This window comes from Nycticebus coucang, chromosome 9 (genome assembly GCF_027406575.1).
Source record: "Nycticebus coucang isolate mNycCou1 chromosome 9, mNycCou1.pri, whole genome shotgun sequence".
Lineage (NCBI taxonomy): Eukaryota > Metazoa > Chordata > Mammalia > Primates > Lorisidae > Nycticebus > Nycticebus coucang.
Genome location: NC_069788.1, coordinates 52264206 through 52284829, shown reverse-complemented (window position 1 = coordinate 52284829; position 20624 = coordinate 52264206). Strand labels below are relative to the sequence as shown.

The 20624-nt window shown below is 38.8% G+C and overlaps 1 non-coding gene across 1 annotated transcript; it reads left to right on the top strand.

Annotated features, from left to right (window-relative positions):
- Positions 1 to 1533: 1533 nt before the first annotated feature.
- On the top strand, positions 1534 to 1615 carry TRNAS-GCU (transfer RNA serine (anticodon GCU)). The gene has a single exon. It is a non-coding gene; the product is annotated as a tRNA-Ser (tRNA).
- Positions 1616 to 20624: the final 19009 nt, after the last annotated feature.

The window sequence follows — 20624 nt, the reverse complement described above, 5'->3', positions numbered from 1 at the left end:
CCATGACTAGCTCATGAAAAATCACCCTCCTGGGCAGATTGGCAAAGCTCAGTTACCCAGAAATGGCTGGGGCGGTTAGTTTTCGGAGAAAGACACGGATGAGAGGAAGGAGGCGGCGAGGTGAGAAAGCCGGGGGATTTAGGCAAGAAAAACTCTAGTGCTAAGGGAGCTCAGAGAAGCGAGTGCCCGGTGCAACAGAGCACCTCAGCTGCAGTGTTGCTGGAACGGAGACCTTGGAATTCTTGAAGTTCCTTTCTCTCAAACACTTTTTGAAAATATGCCTGCCCGACCACATAGTTCCCTGTGGAATGTGAATGCTCTCTGCTTCCATCTTCCCTTGCGAATCATTCTCAATTTCTATGTTATCTTACTAAGACAGAAAGAACAATTGGCAATACTGATGTCTCCAAAGTCTTCTGTAAACAAGACACAGCCATACCTTAGTTGAATATTTTACATGATTTGATGGAGGTGATGAATTCCTCATTTACATCCGACTAATAACATTACACTTTCAAAGAAAGGGAACATTCACACATATCACGGAAGGTTAGTGCTTTCGTTTTATACACTAAGACTAATAAATTTTTTCTTTTGCTTTTGTCAAAGAATGTGAATATGGTCCGAAATCCTCTGCTCGCTATCACTTTTATTTATTGATACCATTTCTTTATTAAATTTAGATAGACTTAATTGAACTTTGTTGAAGATTCTACTTTTAAAAATGCGCCCTAAGTAATAACAAAAACACCTTTTGTAAGCCCCTGACTTATTCAAAACCACAAACTACTAGTCTTTTGTGCTGTTAATTTTCATCAACAACCATCTTCCAAAGATAAGAAGTATTCACTGGCCATCACTGTAATTGAGGGAAAAATATTATCAGTTCTTTAAAAGATTATTTTCTGCAATTCTATTTTTTATATATAATAAATTACTTATCAAAATTGTCTACTTATGTCTTTTATTGGGTGCTACCATTAAAAGTAAAGGTAATTCAAGCCAGAAGAAAAATCACTAAAACATTTAGAGATTTTTTGTCAATGGAAATAACAAAAATTCAGGTTTCAATTTATGCAGGTATTTTCTGTTGCAGTATTGCATGACAGCGTCTTTGAGCATAGAACTACATAACATTGGGATAAAATTCTGTGATATACAGTGGAAATATGCTTGCAAGAGGAAAAGTCTGGCAAAAATTGTAAACTGTTTAGCTTTCAGTAAAAAGGGCTGTAACACCTAACTCAAGAGGAGGGTTAAAGAATGTTGCAGGTAGAAAAGAAACAGAAGGGGAATATAGAATGTGGAGAGAATAGAAAAAAAAATTTCACCAAAGCTGGAAAGCAAGTGTGGATACTGGGGAATGATGACACTTGAGGCTGAAGAAACCCGCTGGTTAAGGCAGGATCATCAAATTGTGAACGGCTGTTGGGAGGAAGGTGAAAAGAATTTGTCCGGTGTGAAAATTCTTTAAATTGAGTGCAAGGACTATGATATACAGATTACTGAAATCAACAGCCTATGGGACCTTAAGACAAGGTAGCAGAGTGGTTAAAGCAATGAACTGCTAATCCATTGTGCTCTGCACACGTGGGTTCAAATCCCATCCTTGTTGGCCATCTTCATGGAAGTTTTCTTTTCTACTCCAAACCTTAGTTGCCCCCAAAAGCTTGTAGAAAATAGATGAAGTTCATACACATATTTTACTCCATATTAATTGTTTTCTGATTTAGCCTCTATTGATAATTCCTACCTGAATTGTTTTTACTATGACTGTTGAAAAATGAATTTTCAATTTCAGCATTCTCTTCACATTTACCAGTCTGCACTTTGGCATTCTCCTGTACGCAGGAGTCCTTCCTGAACCTCTAGTTATTTATGCCTTTTTTTTTATGCCTACAGACTTGTGAAATCTATTTTTAAATGGTGTACAATTCATTATTACCTTTAATTATGTTGGTATTCAAATTAACCCAAGTTAATGCATGATTTGTACCCAAGTTGGTCAGTGGGAGCCCCTTCAAGCTGTTTATTATGTCCTTGTGACATATTGCCATCATAACTTTTAGGACTTTCTTAATCGGCTTCTGGCATAACAAGTTGTTCCAGGTTTGACTACATCCACCCTATCCCAGTCTTGAAGTCAGTTATTTCTCAGAGGTGAGCTTTTAATGAAGAATAACTTTAGAGACCAAAAAAGGGCCTAGATGTGCCTATTGCTTCTGGAGTATCTTTGCTTCTAGGACCTTTCAGCAAAAATTCATGAATGCACATGTACATACATGATGCTATATATACATAGACACACACTTACATATATATATTATAGATATATACATGTGCACACATACATGGTATATGGACATGTACATATGCCATGTTTTTGCAATGTATTTCCGAATTTTAATCTATCCCCATAGGGTACTCTATTGCTTTCCCCCACCCTATCTCTTATTTTTAATGCCTTTTCTTTCACAACTGGAACACTGGCTGAAATGATATTTACTCACAGGGTTTATCCTATAACACACCCAAAATACCTTCAGAATTACTTTGTTATTAAACATTAAAAATAGTCCAGAATTTGCTATATTTCCCACCCTGCTCTAATATTGTTTTTAAAATAACTTGGTTTAGCTCTTTTTGTCCCTTTGATATGGTATGATATTCACTGAAAATATAGTTGGGTTTATTTCTTTAACTTTGCTTTCAGTTTTAGGCATTTTTTAAAACCACTTCTCATGAAAAAAAAAAGATACTCAGAAAAGTGTCACTTCTACCCAATCTCTTTCACTGACCTTACTCCACCCTCACTACCCTTGAGATAATTAACTTTATTGCTTTCTGATTTATCCTTCTATTTTATGTATTCTCATTTCCCCTTTTACCTTGCATCACAAAAATTAATATAGCTATACATATATAGTTTTATATATATATTCATTCAGCTTGGTAGTACCCTAGTGTATACATGTACCATAGGTATACAAATAGTCTCCTATTCCTGGACATTTAAATTTTGTCAAAATGCTTTTAAGGATCAGTGGACAAAATTAGGGGAAAACTAATTGGTCTAGGGGACTTCCAGATAACAACATCTTCAAAGTAGCAAAGTAAAGGAACAAAACATATTCCCCTTATCACCTTATTTCTATTTTTCCATTTGAATTTTTTGTGTGAATTCTCATAATTTAGGGTGCTCATTGTGTAGGAGAATGTATATTTTCTTGCCATATGTAGAAACTCACTATTGAATGCTTTAATTTAAAACATTTCCTCCTATTTTTGCAGCATGCATTAAAAAATAAATAAAATAAGACTTTTCTTCAAAAAAATTTGCAAATTTCTTACTACGATTTCCTTTCTCCCATCCTCCTGACTGCCCATGGAATCCTGACAAATAAACTTTTAAAAATATTAATGCATTCCATTTTTCTATTATTTCATATTTAACTTCCTTGCTTCTGTTTTTCCCATAAAGTTCACAGCAATCTTGTTCATGCATGTGAGGATACATCTCTGTTCATGATTATTGCAACATGTATTGCTTTGGAGAAGAATTCTCAAAGCATTCCTATTAATTATCTAAATTCTACAAATCATGCATACACAGGAGCAAATAAAGGAGTAGCAATGAACAAGAGACTCCTACCAAATTACAAATGCAATAACAGTCTGCCAGCTCCATCCCCCTCTCTGTGGGTTCTGCATTGGTGTATTCAATCACCTGAGGATCAACCAACACTGGGGAAAAAATCGCATGTTTCCTGAACACATAGACTTTTTTTCTTTTCATTATTCCCTACACAATACAGCATATCAACTCGTTACATAGCATTTACATTGCATTAAGTATTATAAGTAATAGAGAGATAATTTAAGATACACAGGAGGTGGTGCGTGCCTATAGTCCTAGCTACTTGGGAGGCCAGAGGATAGCTTTGAGCCCTAGAGTAGAAAGTTACAATGAGCTATGGTTGTGCCACTGCACTCCAGATTGGGCTACAGAGCAAGACCCTGTCTGAAGGAAGGAAGAAAGGGAGGAGGGAGGGAAAGAGGGAGAAAGGAGTGAGGAAGGAGGAGGGAAGGAAGGAAGGAGGGAAGAAAAAATGAAAGTGGGAAGGAAGGGAGGATGGAGGGGAGGTAAGGACTGGAGGACAAAAGGAAGGGAAGGGAAGAAGAGAGAAGGGAAGCAAAAAGGAGGAAAGAAGGCAGGAGGGAAGGGAGGAAAGGAGAAGGGGCCGGGGAAGACCAAAGGACTCGCATAGGTTAGGCAAATACTATATGCCACTTTATGTGAGGGACTTGAGCATCCGAAGACGTTAATATCTGCAGGAGGTCCTGGAACCAATTTGACCATAAATACCAAGGAAGACTGTATAGTCATTAGGCAGAAGTCAAAAATACTTTACATATATATATATATATACACACACAAATATATATGTGTATATATATACACACACACATATATATCCATAACATACTAGAGATGGGTGTGTCTTCTAAAATATCCATTTCAAAGAATCCATTGAAATTATGGTGAATTTGTCACTTCTTCCCAGGCAAAAAGGGGAGAGAGATTTGCCTCCTTTTGAAATGAGTGAGAAGGACAGGTAAAAGAAATGGGAAAAGAAAATGCTTAATGTATTTAGAAAGATCAGGTGAGAAGTAACAAATTTTAAGAGAGGTCAAATTAAGGAGACACTGAGCACCAGGAAGTGATTTTCTTAACGATATCTTTTGCCTGAGATCCTGGAAAAATAATGTGAGGCCTTAAAAGAAACCCACAGGATGGTTTCAATCCATCAATCTCTGGGTTACAGGCCCAGCACACTTCTGCTGCACCACTCTCTTTCTCAGGATCCAACTCTTTGCCCTACCTTATTATAAACATTATGTATATCTCATTTTCTTCATATCAATAGTCTGATTTATTCATAAAGTGAAATTTAGCTCCAAGAAGAATGACGTTTTGTGAATTAATGATACACATAAATCTCAAAATGACACAAGTAAATCTCAAAACCACACTATAAAACATACTATGTGATTTCACTTATATAAAGGTCAAGAACTTGCAAAGTAACAGTGGTAATAGAAATCAAAACAGTGATGAGTTTCCTGAATGCTGTATTGACTGATAAGGGAGCACAAGGCAATTTTTAGGAATAATGAGAATTTTCTCAATCTCGATCTGGGTGGTAGTTATTGGGAATTACACATACATAAAATGCACTGGGCTCTATTAACATTTAAGATCTTTGCATCTTATCATATGTAAACTACACGTAAATGAAGTACTGAAGGAAAGGCAGGCAAAAAAAAATGTAAGGAAAGGGAATAGGAAAGAAGGGAGGGAGGAAGAGAGGAAAGAAGGCAGGGAAAACGGAAAGAAGGAAGGAAGGAAGGGTCACATTCTGTGTATGTATCAAGAAACTAAGGCAAAAGTGACCAGAGAACAATTTCCAAAATTAAGATGTAGAGCCATGAAGTGACCCTTAGAAAGATGAAGAAATTCCCTGCACTATTTGGAAAAAGTGCCTCAGTGGTTTGATAACACCCTATCAATATAATACACTGCTTTGTCAAGCCTTGCTCTCTTTCTAGGAAGGCAGGATTGCCTATACGTGCCAACTTTTAATGCATGACAGAATGTCAGATTTAATGGAGGTAGTGGCTCTGATAGATCTTGAAAGCATTCTGAAGAAAGTTGGCTTTTAATGTATTCTTTAAAAAATCCATTTTCTCTTGTATCAATTCTAGGAGGTGAATTAAGAGACATCAAAAGTAAAGCATGGTTATTCGTTTTCTGGAAGCACATTCTCAGGTGAAGATCATGTCATTTCATTCAGCTAAACATGTTTTCAAGGTCTATGTATGCCAAAAACAGACAGGTTTTCTCTCTGTTGTCTATGGGTTAAGAAACCCATAGACCTAGGAAATATTCATAAGCTTCATATTTGTTAACTGTTAAATTGGAAAGATGATCTCTCACTCCTTTGAGAGAAAATGCTATCCACGGACACATGCTCAGAAATTTTGTAATGTCACCTTTAAGAGTCCTAAATCTAGTTTAATGGTTTCTATGAAGAAGACACAAAGAACAAATAAAAAAATGTTATGTGTGGTACTTAGTGGGCACCTTTGAGGATACAGAGAAAATACTGCGACGTAATAAAGTGCTCAGTTCTCTTACAGCCCCTCTATCTACTCATGTTCCCTTTACCCACTTTTTCCCCTAACTTAACCTAATGCCATGTGAACAGAGCACTTATATACATTAAAAGAAAATGTATTAATAAAATAGAAAAACTGTGCTGTCTACCTCACCTCTGAACACATCCTTAAAGAGAATATCACCTCAGTTTATAGAAACACAACTGATTCTGTGTGTTAATCTTGCACCCTGCAACTTTGCTGAATGCATTTATGAGCTCTAATATTTGTATTTATGTGTGTGCATATTCTTTGGAATTTTCTAAATATAGGATCACGTCATTTGTGAATAGATGTACTTTACATTTTCTTCCCATCTGGGTGCCTTTTAGTTTTTTTATTTTTGCTTAATTGCTCTGGATAGAACTTCTAGTACATTACTGAATAGCAATAGTAAATGTAAATATCCTTGTCTAGTTCCTGATCTTAGGAGGAAAGACTAGTCTTTTACCATGGACTATAATGTTAGCTGTTATTTGTTTGTTTGTTTGTTTAACAAACCCTTGTGTGGAGGGCTGACTTTCAATAGATTCTAGCGAGGTTGCCTGTTCAAAACTCTGACCCAGAAACACGTCATCTACAATTAGCTGTGGGTTTTTCATGAATGTCCTTTATCACTTTGAGAAATTCTTTTCTATTCCAGTTTTCTGAGTGGTTTTATCATGAAAGGGTGTGAGGTCTCAGGAGGAAATAAAGAGCATGTTATCCGATGCTGGAGGAGAGGCATCAATTGAAAATAATCATGTGGGTTTTGTCTTATTTTCTGTTAATATAGTATCATCTGAGAAAATACAGATTGTATCATGAACAGAATGCTGGGAGAACTAACAATTTAAAGTACTTCTTTGAGGCCTCAGGAGGAAAATAGGAGCATGTTATTGGATACCAGAAGAAAGGAAATTCTTGTTATAAAGTGGCAGAAAACTTGGCTGAAAAGTTTTCTAGGGTTGGGAAGAAAATAAAACTTTTTAAGCAGTGAACTTGGATATTTAGCTGAGATTTCCAACAAAGGTAAAGACTGTTTTCTTCTTGCTCCTTATAGTAAAATGCAAAAGGAAAAAAGATAAATTGAGATGGAACTCTTAAAAAAAGAACGGAATTTGATAATTTGAAAAATTATCAGCCTAAACATATTGCAAAAAATGTTATCACATGGTCTGTAAAGAACATGGAAAAACAGAATTTTTGTCCTGTTTGTTTTTTCTTTTTTCTTTCTTTCTTTCTTTTTTTTTTTTTAAGAGACAGAGTCTCACTTTGTTGCCCTTGGTAGAGTACTGTGGCATCACAGCTCACAGCAACCTCCAACTCTTGGGCTTAAGCAATTCTCTTGCCTCAGCCTCCCAAGTAGCTGGGACTACAGGTGCCCCCCACAATATTCGGCTATTTTTTTGTTGCGGTTGTCTTTGTTGTTTAGCTGGCCTGGGCTGAGTTCAAACCCGCTAGGCTCGCTGTATGTGGCCAGCACCCTACCCACTGAGCTACCGGGCACTGCCTTTTGTTTGTTTTGATTAGGATTCAGATACACAAAAGTCAAGTTTATGATATATAAAGTAGCTGAATAGAGAATCTTACTATGTAGCAGTAGGATATAGAAATCTAAACATTATAACTTGTGGGCTAGAGAACTGAAATTCTGGGTAATGATAAAGTTGTCCTGGTAGAGAACACCAACGGGGGAAAAGATCAAAGACAAAGACTTGAAAAACAGTACTATTTAAAGTTTGTATGTGAACCTACAAAAGGGTCTATTAAAAAGGGCAAGAAAGGATGTAGAGAAAGGAGACAGTGTCATTTATGCCAAGGAGACATTTCAAAGGCTACTTACTGGGAAGTATAAAGATGAAGACAAAATGTTGTCCACTGGATGGAGCAAGGAAGTCAATGCTGAACTTGAGCTATGTTCAAGCTGTGTTCAAGCAATGTGGACTGAAAGCAGACTAGAATGTTTTGTAGATCACACAAGGCAATGCAAATAGACACAGGAGATACAGAATTAGGTTGGAGGAAAGTAGAAAAATAAAAAAGACCTAGGGGAAGTCATGGAGCAGATTCTTAAATTTTGCTAGAATTTAAGGTAGGACTTGAGCATGTTTCAATGCTGATAGGAAATATATGTGAATAGGTAGAGACAAAAGTCACCAGAGAGAGAGAGGAGGAGAAAGCATGGAGAAATTGGCTCCAAGTGGAAGACTAGGCCTTAGGGAGAAGAAAGAACGCCTTGGGCAAGGAGAGAAGGCGAAATGATGAGGAAGATGCAGGAAGGAATTTTGTAAATTTGTTAACTGAAATCATGATGATGCAATATGATAAACAAATGTGAGGCCTGAATAGCTGAGAAAAATAAAATTACCATTCTTAGACCATCATCTTTTACTTATGTTATAAATATACGATCATTAACATTCTTTGTTCATAATACATTATTAGATAAAGGTTGAATAGAACAGAAACATATACAGGCATTTCATAACAACTTAACATATAGCAGAGGTGGTATCATAGATTACCAAAGACATGGCATGGCATCTATTAAAAAAATTGGGTGGGGAAATGGCCACTCCATATTGGAGCATTTGTCTATCTATCAAACAAAGAGGAGAAAGTCCAAGCTTGTTTAGCAGTATAATGCAGCTGAAAAAACTCTAAAACTTTTTAGAGTTTTAGAGGAAAATTCAAGGGAATGGGATAAAGAATTTCTTAAAGCAGACTCCCAAAATTCCATCAATTCTCCTAAGGATACACCGTAGCATATCTAAACATAAGTCCAAGTAGATCCGAGGTAATGGTGTATTAGCACTAGGATTTATAATATGCAGACTTTGCAAACAAATCGAGTGTTTATCGATAAGAAGATTTTTTTCATACATACCACTATCCCTACCCCTGATAAACACTGACATGTTCTCTATCATTTACTATGAGCTGTCTTTTTGAGAATGTTATTTAAATGAAATCAAATAGTATGTGACCTTTTAAAACTGGCTTCTTTCATAATGTTGCTGAGATTCATCTGAGCTGTTACATATGCCAATGATTTCTTTTTATTGATGATCTGTATTCAATTAGATAAGTTTATCATCATTTATCATTCACCGGTTGAAGTACATTTAGGTTGTTTTAATGTTTTTCTCAATAATGAACAAAGCCACTATAAACATCCATGTACAGGTTTTTTGTGTGAACATATGTTTTTATTTCTTTAGGAAAATTCTAAGGAGTGATATTCCTGGGTCATATAATAAGATATTTTTAACTTTATGAGAAACTGTCATACTATTGGGTTCATGACATGACGTAGGTATTTTATCAACTACCATTTTACAGTTGGGGACAGAAAAATGAAGAAGCTGAATAGCCTGCCTAAAGACACATAGTAAGAAAGTGATAGAGGCACTGAGTGTTGATGAGGATGCAGAGAAAATATTGCACATTGTTGGTTTGAATGTAAATTAGTACATCTATTATGCCAAACACTATGAAGATTCCTCAAAAAACTAAAAATAGAACTGCCATTGTGATTCAGCAACCCCACTTCTGGATGTCCCAGTCCCATTGTCCCCAAACCCTGCATCTTCCTAAAACTTACCTCTGTCTTGATCTTTCTCTGCCATCACAAAGTCATTAGGTTTTTGGAAACCAAATCCAGGAAAAGATTTAAAGGACAGTTGTTCCTTTTACCTTTGACATCCCTTTCCTGAGGAAAGGAGCCCAGAACAGCCCAGCTGAGTGAAAGATTGAAGGGCAAGTAAAAGGATATTAAATATATATATATGTAATATAATATATTATATATTGGCTAACGTAAGTGTCAGTCTGCATTGTTGACTGACTGATAGCTAGAAGGATACTCATAGCAGAAGTTGGGAGTAAGAGGGTTGGTTGAACCTGGAGAGGCAGAGGTAAACTTAGAGACTGGTAATCAGACTGCCATTTCCATGTGCCAGAGGTCCAGGCTTTGCAGTTCTCTTGGGCCACCTAATAAGCCTGTGCCTTAGCGGGGGAAAAAAGCAGTAGTCTAAGCCAGATCAGATCCCGTCAATGATTCCCCAAGTCCTGTTCCTTTATTTCTCCTCTTCCCTAGTGCCCCTGCATCTGCAATGTTAAATACTTGGTTGACAACTACCAATAACTACCTGATTTAAACTCACAATTTTAATGTTTGCTAGTGTCTCCACAGAATTTCCCACGTATCTCCAACCCTCCAGTCTGTTCCCATTTGATCCTCCCTCCCATGATAGGCACAGCAATCTAAAACCCAAGTATAAACATCTTTTTTTGCCAAGTATAAACTTGTCTCTTTACTGCTCAAAATCTTTCTCATTACTCTCTCTTGTGTTTGGACACTGTCCATACTGCATTACTTCATTTATAAGCATATCGGTGCCTTGCCCTTGCTAATCCCCAGCTAAGCCTGACTCCTTGAAAGTTTTTCTTAATAGATCCTGCTCTATCTTCCTTACCTGATTGTGCATGTTTTGTCCTTGGCCTGCAATACCTTTCTCCACTTGGTGCCTAGAACACACACTGTCAGGTAGAATTCAAGTTTCAAGTCTTAGTCGTGGATAAAATGACTCTCTTCCCTGCTCCCATTCCCTTCGCACTTGTCACTTGTATTGGAATCACTAACTTCCATATCAATCTTCCCACTAAACTGTAATCTCCAAACTAGGAGTTGTCCTTCACCTCTGAATGTTCAATGCAAAGGGCAATTGAGGGCATATAGCCATCACTAGACAAATGTTAAATTATCATGCAAAAAGCAGTAGACAGTGTATAATGTTTACCTTCTTGTCCTGTTTGACAAGGTATCAATTCTGGGTTGTGGGATGCCTTTAAATATTGCAGCAGCATAGATATTTAGAGTCAGACATACTTGGGTTAGAATTCTAACTTTGGGGAACACGGGCTATTTCTTGTGGGCATGATACCTTCGGGAATGCCCTTGCTCCCGATTCTTTGGGGGTTTTGATTTTGTACCAGTGGAAAGTGAAAGGGCTGAAGATCTAAAAGGTCTTCTCCCAAAAGAGCTCTGGGCAGGTGGAGAGGGCATCCCAAAACCAACACTGCTGCCTGACTTGACTGGTCTGGGAACAGGGGTTCTTTGAGCAAAGGAGGACATGGAGGGAGTTCCAAACATAGTCTCCCTTGCAGAAATGCTGGCCTTCCCTAAGGCAAAAGGTGTACTCTGGCCCTGAGTGTTCTGTCTCCAGTCTTTTCCAAAGTGGGTCATGGTGCTAGTGGCCCTGCTTTGCACTGCTCCAACACTGAAAGCTCCAGATGTAGAGCTCATGTCTGGGGCAGTCACACTGATCCCAGAATCCCCACAGTCCATAGGGGTTACTAATCCCCCAAAGGCAAAAGGTCGTGGGGCTGTGCTGCCAAACACTGAGCCACAAGCCCCACTTTGATGCATCTGGGTGATGACTCCTAAGCTAGTTGTACTAGCTTGACCAAAGGGAAAATCTGCTGGAGAGGTTCTTTTAAAGTCTGGATGGATGCTGGCAGAGACATGAAAGGTAGAAGCTGAGGATGTCAATCCCCCAAAGGATGACTGTGTAGTAATGCCAAAGGTTGGCTGAACTGGAGTTGGCATTGGGGTTGGGGATGCCACTGCTGAGTTTCCCAAAAGAAAAGAGCTACTGAAGCCTGGGGCAAGAGCTGATTGGGGGACACCTTTCTTCTGCCCATCTGTGGCCCCAAATGTAGGGTGATAAGTGGCTCTTGGGGATAGTGGGAAAGATGGCCTTGAGCTGGACCCCAAGGGAATTGTGAATGCTGAGGTCAGGTTGGAGACACTGGGTGACAGTGCAGACTGGTTTGTGTGTACTGGGGCTGAGGCTGACAGATGGCTTCCCATGTCCCTAACATTACCAGTGCTGCTGCTTGAAGATATCTGGACAGCACTGGAAAGAACCTGGCTGAAGAGTGTGAGTGTGTGTACAGCAGGGCTGGTAGCATGGTGTGGTGGGAGAATGAAGCTTGTGGCTGGGGAGAAGCCAGCTTTGAAGGCCTGAGCAGACCCAAGCAGGAAAGTGTGACAAGTTGAAGGGATAGAATAAGTGTTGCCCACAGTACTGGTAACATTCACTACACCAAAATCCAAAGGTGGCTTCCAAGCAGAATCTGTGGATGTGCTGGCTAAGGTGGTTGACATGCCCACAGTGGTGGCTTTGACCGGGCTCTGAAAGAGATGGGTAGAAGCAGGAGTAAATGCAGAAGAGATCTGCTTGTAAGAGGAAGGAGCTATCGGGGACATCGTTTCAAGTGGTCCTATGCTGCCAAAGATAGGCTTGAAGGTAGGAGCTAAGATGCTCTGAGTTGTGGAGAGGGAAGAGCCTGAAGATGTTGCAGCTGTGACTGAAATTCTGGAATACAGTGATCCTCCAATGTTGCTATTGTGCAGGGGCTCAACAATGGGTCTTAACCTGAGGTGAGCAGAAGTTGCAGCAGAAGATGTAGATGCAGAAAGATGGGGAGCTGGGTTTCCCATCATTCCAAAGAAAGTACTTTGCATGGTGGGTGCTGCAGGGGTAATGGTAAGTGAGTCTGGGGTCCTGACAGACCTGTCAGCCTGAGAGGTTGAAGGTAGCCAGATGGCATCAGTGACTGATGATGTGGGGACCAACGGGATAAAAGTAGCTGTGGGCTTTGAGTCTACAGAAATGTCTGGAAGGAGCTCTGACGGTGAACACCCATCTGGGATTAGTAACTTGGATGTCTTCAGAGGTGAATGGGCCACACTGGTTGCCTCTCTGGTTGACTGTAAAGTGGTCAGCGGACACATAGATCTCGGCCTTTTCTTTAAATTTTCCAACTGAAGATTTGTGCACTTGGTTAGAACTGTTCCTGAAGATGGCCAGGTGAGAGACAAGGAAGACTGAATAGCAGGCCAAGTTTCAGAAACAGGGTCTGTGGTGGCCTCCTTTGTATCCTCTCTGGCTTTATTGCTCCATTGTAGCCCAGCTTTCTCCCCTAAGGTCAAGTCCCCATCAGGGACTGCATAACCAAACTGGGGAGATGGAGTCACAGACAGCAAGTTCTCAGGGCTTGAGAGCAGCAGTGACATCTGATTTTGCTGTCCAGAACTTCCAGGTGCTCCTGGGGACTCACTGTCTAATACCAGTGGGACTGGAGAGTGAGACTGGTGATTCATTTCTTTCTTTTTTACTGGCCACTCTGGAGTTTGCAATGATGCACTGAGAACACGTCTTTTCCAAGGCTCTGAGAAATCTCTGGAAGAGCTGTAAGAGCTAGAAATGGCATTCCTTTTGGAGCTGAGGGGGCCACCTGTGTGTAAGCCCGCCAAGGAGCAACTGGGCCTCTTAGTCACACTATGGTCTGATCTCCAGGACTGGACGTTTCTTTTTAGAGGCCCTGGCCTGGGCACCAAAGAAGCGAGGGCTTCATTTTTCATCAGGGGCCTAAATGCGGATAGTCTGGTCTCTGGACTGCTCCTCTTACTCTCCACGCCGTCAGGGAAGAGCGGTTCTTCCACCCTCACTTTCCCCTTCTTGCAGTCTCTGAGGGCCCTAAGGACTGTCTCTCTTGCACATGAGCCTGGGGGCTCCTCAGACTGTGAGGGCCCTGCAGAGTTGAAGACATCTGAATGAGAAACAGAAGGGGGCCCTCTCCGGTCAGGAGGAGTGATCTTGATGGTTACTGGACTCCAAATTGCCCTGGGTTGTCTAAGAGACCAAATACTCCTCTTGAAGTAACTTTCCCCCAGATTTGAGGGAAGAGGCCCCCTCGTGGAATTCTGGGATCTCTTCCTGGGAAAGCGCCAGCAAGCCTCCTTGACCACCCACGTGGCTGGATTGGCAGGATCCCAGTTTGGCCGCCTCCTGGCAGGTCTGTATCGCCGCCGGGAGAGTTGAGCCGGGAGGACGGGTTGAACCAGATGAACTTGGTGAAGGGGTTGAGCTGGCTGGGAGTTCCCAGGTTTCTCGGGCAAATCGGTGCGCATCTGGGCTGGAGACGACGGCGAGGGTCCTGGCTTGCCCAGGTAACTACCCATAAGCAGAGATGAGGTGTGGCCAGTGAATTTGAGAAGGGTTTCGGCTTCTGAAGTTTCGGACATCTGCGGATTTGCCTGAGTCGAAGTGCACTGTGTACGGGTGACAGTTGGGATCTAAGCGCGAGGGTATCAGGGCGCTTGGCACCTGACAGACTCCTCACCCACGGGAACAGGGGACGCCTTGGGCTTCGGCAGCTTCACTAGCTTGATCTGAGATTTTGAGGCCGAAGTCGACAGCTCAGCCTTCTGCTTTCTCTGCTGGAGTTTCAGCACTCTGCGTGGAGAGAGGAACTCCACAGGAAGCGCGTGGCTCGTCGTCCTAGCGTCAGTACTGCCTGTTTGAGACAGCGTGGCCAGGGCTCACAGGCTCGGACTCGGCGGGTCTCCAGGGTCCCGGCTCAGGGTCTCCAGAAGATCTGTCTTTTCGCCAGTTCCCTGCGGACGGCTTTGCGGGTGCGCAGGACTGGAGACTTGGACCGGTAGAGCGGTGCAGCCTTGGTGGCTTCTGTGGCGCTAACAGTCAGAAGCCTGCTGGGTGAGAATCCCCGCCATCCTCCTTTCCTTGCAGCTCTCGCCGCGGCCAGTAGGTGCCAGTCATCTGCTCAGAGAACTGGAACCACCACCTGGCTCTATCAGCTGTTCTCAGAGGCCGAATCCAGGTCCCTTCCTATTGATCACACTTGGAGAACGCAAGGCCGTTGCGATCCGGCGCAGCCTCGAGGCTCCTGAGGAGGCAAATGAGATATCGTGTGTATTCCACCCAGAATCTGAGCCCTCTACAGGCAGCCGGCTCACTCCCTAGCCAGACCACCTCATGATTCTTCTGCTGTAAGAAAGACCCTGTTAAGAGAATGAAAACACAAGCTACAGACTGAAGAAAATGTTTCCAAAACACATATGTGTCTGATAAAGGACTGGGAATGCGAAATACATAGAATGTTAAAACTCGCAATAAGTTAAAAAATAATAATAAGCAAAAGATCTGAACAGACACCTGACCAAAGAAGATACATAGTTGGAAAAATGTATGAAAAGATGCTCAAAGTTATATGTTGTAAGAAAATTGCAAACTAAAACATCAATAAAATATTACTACACACCTATTCAAATGGCTAAAATTCAAAACACTGACAACATTAAAGGATGAAAATGATGTGGAGTAATAGGCACTCTCATCCATTGCTAGTTGAAACACAAATGATACAGCTACTTTTGAGGCAGTAGCAATTTCTTACACAGCTAAACATAGTCTTAGCATACAATCCAGCAAGCACAATCTTAGCTATTAATCCAAATGAAATGAAAACTTATGCCCACATAATAATATGTACACAAATATTTATAGAAATTTTATTCAAAATTAACAAAAATTGGAAGCAACAAAGAAGTCCTTCAGTGGGTGAATAGATAGCAAATTCTGGCACATACATACAAGAAAGTATTATTCATTGCTAAAAATCAGTGCATTATCAAACTACAAAAGGACATGGAGGAACCTTAAATCTATAATGCTAAGTGCATGAAACCAGTCTGAAAAAGCTATATATGATCCCAAATATAATATGACAATCTGTAAACAGCAAAACAATGGAAATAAAAAGATCAGTGGTTTTAGGAGGGGGTAGTAAAGAAATGTAGGACACAATTAAACACACAAACATACACATAATAATAATACCAGGAGAGGAGAGAGAGAGAAAGGAGTAGGAAAAAAATTCAATTCCTGAACACTTCCAAATCTAATTGAAAAACATTAATCTACATGTCCAGGAAGCTCAATAACTTAAAAGCCAGAGATAAGAGAAAAATCTTAAAAATAGCAAAAAAAAAATGACTCATCAGTTAGAGGGAACCCTGATAAAATTAAATACTGTCTTGTCATACAAAAGAATAGAAACCAGAAGGCAGCAGAATAAGATATTCAAAGTGGTCAAAGAAAAACACTGTCAGTTAAAAATTCTGTATCTATCAAAGTTTTCAAAAATGAAAGCAAAATAAAGATGTTCTCATGTAAATAAAAACTGAGAGAATTTGTTGCTAGCAGACCTGCTTTACAAGAAATATTAAGCAAAGTTCAGACTGACTGTGACACCACATGGTAATTTACACACAAAAAAACAAAGAACACTTTTATAGTTGCATAATTCCCTTTACAAAGCTAAACTTTCCTGTTCAAAAAACAAAACAAAACAAAACAATGCATTCTTTGTTTTGTTTGTACAGGGAAGTTTAGCTTTGTAAAGGAAATTATATAGCTATAAATGAGGGTATAGATGCATATTTATTCTCTTAATTGCTTTTTAAAGTAATTGTAAAAATGATAGGCATATAGTATACCTGGGAGCCTATAAAATATTAAAATGTAATATATTTGCTAGTAATAGAGCAAGGAGGTGGATGGATGGGAGGAATGCTGTACTGGGCTAAGGAAATGACTCTTGATGGTAACTCAAATTCACAAGAACAAATCAAGAAACTAGAAGTGATAAATAAAAAGGTTAGTATGGAATAAGATTGTGTATGTGTGCTCCTTTTTTTCTCTTAACCTCTTTAAAACACACAAAATTATGTAAAGTAATCATATCATGCTGGATTTATAATGTTTATAGACATATATATAACACTAATATGACATAAAGGAGGAAAGGGGAATAGAGCTATAGAGAAGTGAGATTTCTAAATCACTGGAATTTAGTATAAATCTGAAGCTGTTTGGGTAAGATATACATGACAAGTCCTAGGGAAACCTCTAAAGAAATAACTCAAAACATGTATTGGAAAAATCATTAAAGAAATTCAATGCTAAAATATAAAATATTTGCTTAATGCTAAAAAAGAATATAGGAATAATGGAATAACCAGAAAGACATGAGACATACAGATAACAAAAATGACAGACAAATCTAAATCCATCAGTAATAACATTAAACATGAGTGCCTTAACCAAATCAATAAAAAGGCAGAGATTGTCAAGGTGGATGTAAAAACAATATTCAACTCTATGCTGTGTAGAGGAGACACACTTTAGATTCAAAGATACCAGTAGATTGAAAATAAAAGCATGGAAAATATATATTATGCAAATTTCATCCAAAAGAAAGCTGTGATGGCTATGCTAATAGACAAAATAGAATTTAAAACAGTTAATATTACTATGGATAAATAGGAACAAAGAAGTTATAACAATTATAAATATCTATGTACCTAATAAGGGAGCACCAAAAATACATGAAGACAATGCTGACAGAAATTAAAAGAGAAATAAACAATTCCAAAATAATACTTGGAGACCTCAATACACCACTTCCAATAATGAATACTCTTTGATATTTTAGATCATCTTAGTGAAAATCTTCTTTTCATTGTAAAAACACTCTTATTTTCATTTTGGTTTGTTACTTTGCTTTCTGCATCCTAAGCTTGACTTTATAGGATTTTACAGAACATGATGTGAGCAAAACATCACATTACTTATACATTTGTGTTTTTGTATCCTCTTTCACCACATATGTGATATTAATCAGGTATGATTATAATTATAAGACCAATCGCCTAGGCATGACCGAGGTGCATGCCTAAGGTCCTCTTAGGTCTTTCTGGGGTATGCACCTGAGCATGGGCATGCACATTGCACTCCAGATTCCCTGGCATCTTAGTCGGGGTTGTCCAGAGAAATAGAACCAACAGGGCATAGTGTGTGTGTGTGTGTAGTATTTGAAATCCTGCAGGGCAAGCTGGAGATCAAGTTTTTAGTATACCCTGCTATAAAGAAACATAGAAAATTATGTACGTACTAGATGGCAATTCAATATCAGGAGAAGGGCTACATGTATTTGTTTATGAAATGAAAAAGACTTCACCAACTCTGTTGGCTAACTAGAAAGTAAATTGATTTAATACCATACTCATTTGATCAATTTGTCAACTTCAGTTGAACTCTCACTGTATTTATAAAAATATTAAATATGTTCCCTAAGTAAATGAAATTCTTTATAACAAGAAAATTAGCATTTTAATGGCAGAAATTACTCAATTGTTATTAACCACATGCTATAAATAAATTTTATTATTTATAAAAGAATGGTATGCTACAGTTAGCATGCTGTAAAGTGGATTGAAATGTTTAATACATGTATTACTACTTGTAGGTTATAAGTATTCTTATAAAAAGAAGTACTTTGTACTTTACAAGTCTACAAAAAGAACAAAATATTTAAAATTATAAGTTTAAAAGTAAAATGTAACACTAGAGTTTAAAGGAAAATTGTTTTTATTGTATGCAAAATTGTTTTTGGAATAGAACAGACCGCTCCTGGAAAATGGGCTAGAACAAATAACATAAATATGTATGCAAAGCTTAACTATTACATAAACCTGATCTCATCTCTAGACATTTGAACAATACATGGCATCCAGCCTCTGAAAATGCCACAAATATGCTACAAGTATTTGTCCATCTTCCATGATAGAGCTGTTAGAGTTGACATCTCTAAGGACTCAGTGATTGCTAACTTTCAGATGTGGAATGTATTTATGCTACTGTTTAGGTTGTGTTGGCTTTAATTAAAAGAAAATCATAAATGTTTCATTTCCAAGAAGCACAATGCTGGAATTTTACTTGTCTTTCAAACTGTCACTGAGCTTAAGGGGTACTTACTGCTATTCATTACATACATGCACATCTTCTTATTTCAATCCCATTTGAAGAAACATTTAGATCTGATTCTCACTTCATAACTTTGGCTAATTTAAAACAGTTGTCTTCAGGGGCATTCTATATATAATGTCATTCTTTGTAATTAGAAACATTTGGGTTGCTGTTGAGTGTGAGTCAGTGCTATACATTTATAAAGTGACAACAGAGTGTCACTTATATTCTGTCCTGTGTACACTTCAGGCCATTACTATCAGTTCTGCTGATTCCAAAAGGTAATGGAATGAACCCAAAATCTCACAAATTCTACTCTTATTGATTTATTCCTGAATAAGCAACATGCTAATCAACATGTGAGTCATTATAAGCACTACTGCCACCAGCAATTCCACTGGTGGAATTGTTGAATTTGTTATTCTTTGATGTACTGTAAAACAAGACAGTTTATATACCATTATGCAATGTTATTTCAAAATGCCATGCTCGCTCAGGATTTCCTATTTTTGTTCCTCATGATTTGGAGACAAATCGCCAGTTTCTATGTGGTGATTATCCTCTTTTGGCAGAAATAGTCCTTCATATTCACAATTTCAGCCTCTCTCCTCAATCTTTTCCTGAAACAAAAGCCACTTATGTTGTCCTCTTGCTGGTAAGCTGCTTTGTTTTCTTTTATGAAACTAACATGTGTCTTTCCATTACATGAGAAAAACCTGATGCTGGAGAGAATTAGTAGTTTTCTTCATCATGCTACCCAATTATCTGTATTTTTATGTTGATTAAATATGATAATAGAGTTTCCAAAGTAACCTGTGATATTTCAAATATGATAATTTTCCCTGCTCATTACAGAACTTTTTTTTGCAACAGAGGAATCCTGATAAAAATTCTTTTTACTACAAAAGAGGATTTATTTATTTATTTATTTTTAGAGACAGAGTCTCACTTTATCACCCTTGGTAGAGTGCCATGACATCACAGCTCACAGCAACCTCCAACTCGTGGGTTTAGGAGATTCTCTTGCCTCAGCCTCCCCAGTAGCTGGGACTACAGGCGCCCGCCACAACACCCTGCTATTTTTTTTTTTTTTTTATTGCAGTTTGGCTGGGGCTGGGTTTGAACCCACCACCATCGGTATATGGGGCTGGCGCCCTGCTCATTGAACCACAGGCGCCGCCAGGATTTATTTTTTTTTAATTTTCTCAGTCTAAGCACTAGTCCTGATTGCACTTGGTAAAAATGTAAGAAACAATAATTCATTGTGATTCAATCTGAATATTTCTCCAACATAAAAGAGCATAAGTATGAAAATTTCTATCAATAAAAATTATAATACGGTAAAAATAAAGAAATACATAGAGATGTTAAAAATAAAATTCAAGGTAGTGTTTATCTTTTTTTTTTTAATAATACATAGCTATTTATTTATTTATTTATTTTTGAGACAGAGTATCAAACTGTTGCCCTGGGTAGAGTGCCATGGTGTCATAGCTCACAATGACCTCCAACTCTTAAGCTCAAGTGATCCTCTTGCATCAGTTTTCCTATTTTTTAGTAGAGACGGGGTCTCACTCTTGCTCAGGCTGGTCTTGAACTTGTGAATTCAAGCAATCCACCCACCTTGGCCTCCCAGAGTACTAGGAGTACAGGCATTGACCACCGCACCTGGCCAAAAGTGGTTATCTTTAAGGGGTTTGGAAGATATAAAAAGAGTTGAGAATAGGGTGGCACCTGTGGCTC